The 7,221-nt window shown below is 37.7% G+C and overlaps 1 long non-coding RNA gene across 1 annotated transcript; it reads left to right on the forward strand.

The window, feature by feature from the left end:
- The first annotated feature begins 806 nt into the window (after positions 1-806).
- On the forward strand, positions 807-6,795 carry LOC125243857. The gene is made up of 4 exons (XR_007179156.1): positions 807-875; positions 5,508-5,609; positions 5,725-5,793; positions 6,060-6,795. It is a non-coding gene; the product is annotated as an uncharacterized LOC125243857 (long non-coding RNA).
- Positions 6,796-7,221: the final 426 nt, after the last annotated feature.

Below are 7,221 nucleotides of genomic sequence, written 5' to 3' on the forward strand. Positions count from 1 at the left end.
CATAGGGAGCAATGACATTTCCTCTCTCAAGATCCATAAAGCTCCTAAAAACATATTTAAATCAGTTCATGTGAGTACAGTGGTTCAATATTAATATTATAAAGCGATGAGAATATTTTTGGAGCGCCAAAAAACAAACAAATAACGACTTATATAGTGATGGCCGATTTCAAAACACTGCTTCAGGAAGCTTTGCAGCGTTATGAATCAGCGTGTCGAATCAGCGGTTCGGCAGTTTGGCGGTTTGACAAGCAGTCCGAATCATGATTCGATAGGCTGATTCATTATGCTCTGAAGCTTCCTGAAGCAGTGTTTTGAAATCGGCCATCACTAAATAAGTCATTATTTTGTTTTTTTTGGAAGCTGAAAAAGGTAATCTTTCCCTCACAACCAAAAACACACTCCTTTGGCGACATTCCATACGTCTCAATCAGCTCCCCAGCTCCCTAGGTCGTGAATCAGTATATCGTGAAAATGAATGTGGCCAACTCCCTGATCAGTGCCCTGACTACTGAACTAGGAGCTGATTGAGACCAAGGTTATAAACGTTAACGAAAACGAACGAAAAAACGAAAACTAGGTGGGAAAAAACATTGTCGTTAACTGAAATAAAATAAAAACGAGGCATTACAAAAAAACGATAACTAACTAAAACTGCAATGTGTGTTTGGCAAAACTAACTAAAATAAAATAAAATTATAGATTAAATGTCCTTAGTTTTCGTCTTTATCAATGTCTTTCATATAGAAAATAACGTTCAGCTGCATTTCCTTTCCCTGCGTCTCTCACATACATGCGCGCGCACACACAGCCCCTCCAGTCAGTGCACACCGCGTCTCCATGAGTGTTCGACTTTGAAAGCAAATTCGCTAAAGGTTGGTATCTCGTGAACACCTTTACACAAACACACATTAAAAAGTGGTATAAAAATATTTTTAATTCTGAATATAACTTTGTCAGCGTGTTAATGTCGACGCGAGAAGCGATTGCTACTATAGCAAGTTAACTAGTCGCAAGTTTGAGGTAAAATGCACTTGGGTTGTCGATGTCAAAACACTATCTGTGATTCAAATATTAAATAATGTCATTTGTTTACTCTTACACTGAATGTTTGCTGCTTCAATCCAAATGTGTTTGCATAGTTCACCCAAAATGAAAATTACTGTGAGAAAAAAATCAAGTTTACAGAGTTTTAGTGTCACTGAAGGTAAACCTGCGTTGCTCATGGTGGTTAACGTTACCTCTCTTAACGTGCTCTTGCTGAATGGCAAGGATTGCACTATGGACTATTGTACCTTTTGTATGTTTTCATTTTTTTTAACTGTATTTTATTTTTTATAACGAACAAGCTGCGATGTCACATTTCCGCTGCTTTGTTGTGTGTGCGTGAGGCGCGGGCGCGATTAAACAGCTGTCTTTGCAGGGGACTTGCCTCATCGTCATGGCAACGGTTCGTAGTCAGGTCAGATTACGTCAGAGTTGGTTGCCGTTTGTTGGATGCTCAGACTACCAAACTAACGCCGATTAAACATGTTCAGTCTGGTGAAAACCGACTCAGACCAACGCCAACAGGGGTATCACACCGATCCAACAAACTCCAACAGACGAGTTTGTTGGCGTTTGTCGGTGCGGTGTGAATTGGCCTTTACACTGAATGTTTGCTGCTTCAATCCAGACGAGCAGGCTTTTGTAAATTTAGTAACTGTTATAGGGTGTGAAAATTGTACAGCTGTGGTATTTGTATAGGGTGTGAATTCTGTATAGAAGATTTTTGGTAGATTTTTTGGCAATTTTGTGAAGGTGTCACACACACACTAAAAAAATTGAAAAGCTGTATTTAAAGTTTGTTTTTTGTTTTGTTTTTTGTTATTTGTCATGTTCTTTTCTTAGATTGAGCTCCCTGACAATCTGACAGAAATGTCTTGTTGTGGCTTAAAAATGGGTTGAATAGGCTACATAGATAGAATAGGCGGTTCATGTATGTCTTCTTTAGTCTGTTGGCTCTTTAGGTTTTTTACTGGCACACGTCACTTACACATTTTGCACTTACTTCGGAGTGTTGAGACTGTTTACATATTTGTGCCCATATGTACATTTTATGAACTGGTTTTATTTTTTAATGAATATTTTCTAAAATTGTATGATGTTTTTGTTGAGTTATTATTACACAATACTTTTTCTGACCTTTTTGAATATTGCCCCTGACAAATAACCCAAATTACAAAAAAAGACTAAAACTAACACTAAAACTAAACTAAAACTAAGCATTTTCAAAAAATAAAAACTAAACTAAACTAGCAAACCCACTTTAAAAACTAATTAAAACTAAACTGAATTTGAAAACAAAAAGTCAAAACGAAATAAAAATAAAAACTAATGAAAAATGCAAAACTATAATAACCTTGATTGAGACGCACCCATTGTTGAAAAATCTCTCTGCTTCCATATCCCAAAAGAAACGCGTTGATGGGCGTGCTCTTGCTCTGGGTGATGTGTGTGTGCACACTTATCAGGGAGAAGTGCCTATACAAGGAATTCCACCCTTTATTACATGATAAAGGGCATGTTCGAAAAAAATTCGTCGAGACATGCCCACAACCGGAAGTTGTATATTTGGCAGTACTAGCCCCAGTGGCATCATTACTATCCATGAGACCAACTTTTAAGGTTTTTTTGAGGTTCATAAATCACTAATAATTAAGCTTTCGGGATGTTGTTACATCACTTCTTACATCCGTTTGCAGTTTATTTTTCTCTACAGCGATTCACTTAACATTGCACAGGTTCTGATGTTACCAACATAGTTCAACGTTTTGGCATTTCCCGAAAACACAGTTCCAACTTGTTACAGCAGAGAAATTCGATTGTGGAGAAAGCTGATTACTGAATGAACCACATTCAGGAAACAGTCTTGACTAACTTTCTACAATGATGCATCATCATAGTATGGTGGTTAAGTAATGAGCTACTGCATTGTACAAGAAAACACTTCCCTGTTTAGTTATACTAAAACAAGCATAACTAAACAGCACAGTTAACTCACCACTTTATCCTATATCGAATCTATTGCTTCAAGAGTTGGTGATCATTTGTGCTGTAGTGAAGTGGAATTTGTTATAGGGAGTTCCCAGGACTCTAATTAGAATGTGGTGTGAGGTCATGTTTGGGTTCAGTGGCGTCAGCAGACAGGTATCACCGGCAGCTGAAAGGGAAACCTCTTGAGACCAGCCCCTCGTGAACCTAGCGACCACCAGGGCTATATGACATCAGCGCCGGCTTGTGTCAGACGTGTGGTAATTTGTGAGCACCTCTGAACAGAACGCTGTCTGTTTGATGTCTGATTTTAACAAGAGGGGGAGCTCTCGAATGACGCATTATACAATGGCTAATGGCAGGAATGACTTCAGCAAACACGAAGTGAATGTTAGGTGTGTGTGAGGAGCAGATGGCCAACAATTGTTGAGACATTCGGTGGAAAGATTTGTTTTAAACATTGACGATTATAAGATGGGTTTTAACTACAAGAAACTCATCACGACTTTAAGAAAGTCGGTAACACTTTATAATAACTCACGCTATGAAGCAGTAAATAGTTAATTCATCACTTATAAAGCATTAATAGACATTAAGCAGTTATTTAGGAGTTGTCAGTGGTTCATAAGATCATTTAGGAAGTGTAAGAAAAGGATTAATAAAATATTTAAATGTACATTTATGCATCTTATTATTTAGACATATTAGTTACTTAGTGTGTTAATAAATGCTTTATTAACACATTCCTAGTCAAAACTACCTCAGTACTAACTTTAAAACATTAGAGAACAGCAATGCAGAAGATCACTGAACCTTTAAATCTCATTTATAAAAGCTTTACAAAGCATAAATAGTCCTCACTTTAGATGAGCTCACAAAAATAGTTAACTGACCACTTCTAAATGTTTCATAATTACCTGAATTAATAATAAATTGCAGTAGGAATATGTGTTAATAAAGCATTTATTAACACACTAAGTAACTATTACTATGTCTAAAAAGATGCTTTAAAAAGTAAAATTATTATTATTATTATTATTATTATTATTATTAAATTGTTGTGAAACTGCATCTCTGCAACGCTAGAGAATGGAGAATTGATGGATGTTGTGAAACATCCATAAAGGGAATCATCATTTTCAGCATATAGATTATCAGCAGAGCATTTCCATATTAGGTTTATATTATATTAAGGACAGACCAGATTTTCAGCAGTAGCATTAAGACTTTTCATCGAAAGGCTTTAAATTGGCCAACGCAACCCTATCTACGGATTAGACCTCTACTGCAGGATATGTTTGGTGGTATAGATCATAAAAGCCCAGGAACAATGACTCCATTCTTGCTGCTACAGCATGATAAGTGATTCAACCAGATGTTCCCAGTGTGTATAAGGACCACTCTGGTTTCAAAAATATGTTCTTCATTTCCACTGGCTTGGGAAATGTCTCATACAGACCCCCATCAGACTACGAACCTCACTCAGCATGTACCCCCATTGATGACCATCAACGTCAACTCTGCGCATCCCTTTGTCCACACACACAAAAAACTACCACACACTAAGCCTTTATTGCTGGAGTGATCTAATATTTTCTATTGATGTGCACTTTTTTTTCTCAATATATACAAAGTAGATGTATTTTGCAATATTTCTTGGAAATGTATTATTACTTCTGAGTGTTGCTCTCTTCCCTCAAACCGTTCAAACTGTTTTTTATGGTTTTAGGATTACTCTCTTCCTTCACAAACCTCAATTTAGGCCAAACAAGTGACTTGCAAGGCTTTCTGTACACAAGGGTGTTGAATGTAATCTGGAAGAGTTTGTTAGAAACACTAAACAGAAAAGGCTTTCTTTCACAGTTTGAATCAGCTCTAAAGACCCGGCCATATATCAGCAGGTAAACACTTCCAGCTGCACTGCAGTGGCACAGCTTTGGATGTGATGGCTGTATTAAGACCCCTAAAAGCAACAACTTCTCTCAATAATAGCAAAGTATACTAGTATCTTCTTTAGTAATCACAAAAAGACAACTGGACAAGCAATTAATAAGAAAAATAATCATGTAAACTGTGTAAACCTAATTTCTATTTCCTAATTTCACACATTCACACACACCACATGTTGAGTTTCCACATTTTATGGGGATTTTCCATAGACATGATTATTTTTATGTTGTACAAACCGTATATTCTATGTATTTTATCCCCTACCCCTACCCCTAAACACAACCCTCACAGAAAACTTTCTACATTTTGAAACATATTTCACACAGCGATGTTTCCAGTTGAAGTGAACTATAATGAAGTGAATAATAATCAAACATTTCATCAAGTGTGATGTTTTATTATTTAAACATGTAATATATCCAAATATAGTCTGAACTGATTGTATTTATTTTAAAAAAAAGCTTTTTGATGTTGATAAATTGCCAAAGTAATTGATAGATTGTGAGCAATTTCTTTCCCCCCAGTGCTCCCTGTTATTCAGAAGCAGGAAGTGATCCAAAACCAGACGCGACTCAAATTAGCCAAGGTCACAAAGGCTCAGCTGTCGTAACATTACCATTATACAGGTAAAAGTTGTACTTCCCAATGTAAACTGTGAAATAGTTTTGCTTCCAACAGAAATAAATACTAGCTAGAAAATGGTTTATTTTTCTGTGGTAAATTGGTTTATTTTGTTCCTAGATGTTTGAAACTGGAGTGTCCCTTTGCACGTCTTTGAACAGAACCAGAGCTGGACGGCTCTGTGAGAACGTGCGTGAGTTAAAAAGCAGACTCTTTTGTTCTCTGTAATATTGCAACATCATAGCATCAAACCGCAGATCCAGGGATTTTCTGGTGCAACAATTGATTTGGTCATGTAAACTCAATTAGAAATTCACTTGAAATGAGAAAGTGATTCAAAACAAGCCTTCATGTTCTTGCTTGTAGGTTATTGTTCTGTAAGAAAGAGTGTTTCACAAAATGAGCAACAATCCTTAATGCTGTTAATCAGACTGGCTGTTTTTTATCCCCTCCAGAGAGGACGGAAGTGGGTGGCGACTTTACGCCATTGTTCTGACACTGCTGACCCACTGCATTTGGGGTTCATAAGGCTGGGGGAGGCGGAAGAGCCAAAGCTCATAAAAAAGGCTTCACTTTCATAATGGTCACTCACTTTTCCAGCTCAACAGGACTGTTATCACACTACATGAGCTCATAGGGGTGATAGGCCGAGCGCGACAGACGGAGGAGACCCCAAGAGGGCCGCAGATCATTGCTGAAGTGATAAGAGCGAGCTTGGGTGTTGCTTAAAGTGTAAATCCTCAGAGTCCTTCTAATGCTCTGTTTAAGGCGGAGCTGTTTTGTCACATCAAGGATGTGTCATGAACAGAACAGGGAGGAAAACAGTGCTCTCAGAGCTGAAGTCAATGTCACATCAATGCCAAAGACTCGACAATTAAGTGAGAGATGTACTTGACTTGAAGGCTTTCACTTTGTGACCTAGGTGTGCTGTCCAACTCTCTGATCTCTGTTGAGTCCTTGTTTAAGCCTGCCCTAGAGGTCAATAGTAATGTACTTTACATTGATCAGACTAACAAATGGGGATGTTCGTTTAACACCTCTGGCCATTGTGCCACATCCCCTGCTATTTGAAAACATTTATACAGCCCTGAATGGTGTCCTCCCCAACCCCGAGAGTAGCTAAGCTAAGCGAAGCGAAAATAAAATTAAATAAATAAATAAAATGAAGAAAGAAAGAAAGAAAGAAAGAAAAACAAGTTTTCTGCCAGCGTAACAATATAACATTAAATAATGTATAATAATATGGAATTCTCCTACCATCTAAGCAAGTCTGAAGTACCACTAATTGTGAGTCACCAAACCACATATCAGAGTAGGCGAAGCTGGCAACACAGATTGCGTTAACACCACTGGATGAAGCACACACACACACACACACACAAAAAGGATTTTGAGCCAAAACTATGGGTGTGTTCGCATTTGGATGACTTGAATAAGTGTGAATGTTGCCATCCAAACCCTGGTGCTTACCAAACAAGTGGACTAAAATCCCTGAAAAGGTAGGTCTCAATCCACTTCCAAACAAACTCTGGTGTGGTTCGACTGAAATGTGGATCAACAACATGGATCAAAGTATCTAAACGAAGCAAAAACAGGATGTGATGCCACAAGATGCAA

Source organism: Megalobrama amblycephala, linkage group LG13 (genome assembly GCF_018812025.1).
Source record: "Megalobrama amblycephala isolate DHTTF-2021 linkage group LG13, ASM1881202v1, whole genome shotgun sequence".
Classification (NCBI taxonomy): Eukaryota; Metazoa; Chordata; class Actinopteri; order Cypriniformes; family Xenocyprididae; genus Megalobrama; species Megalobrama amblycephala.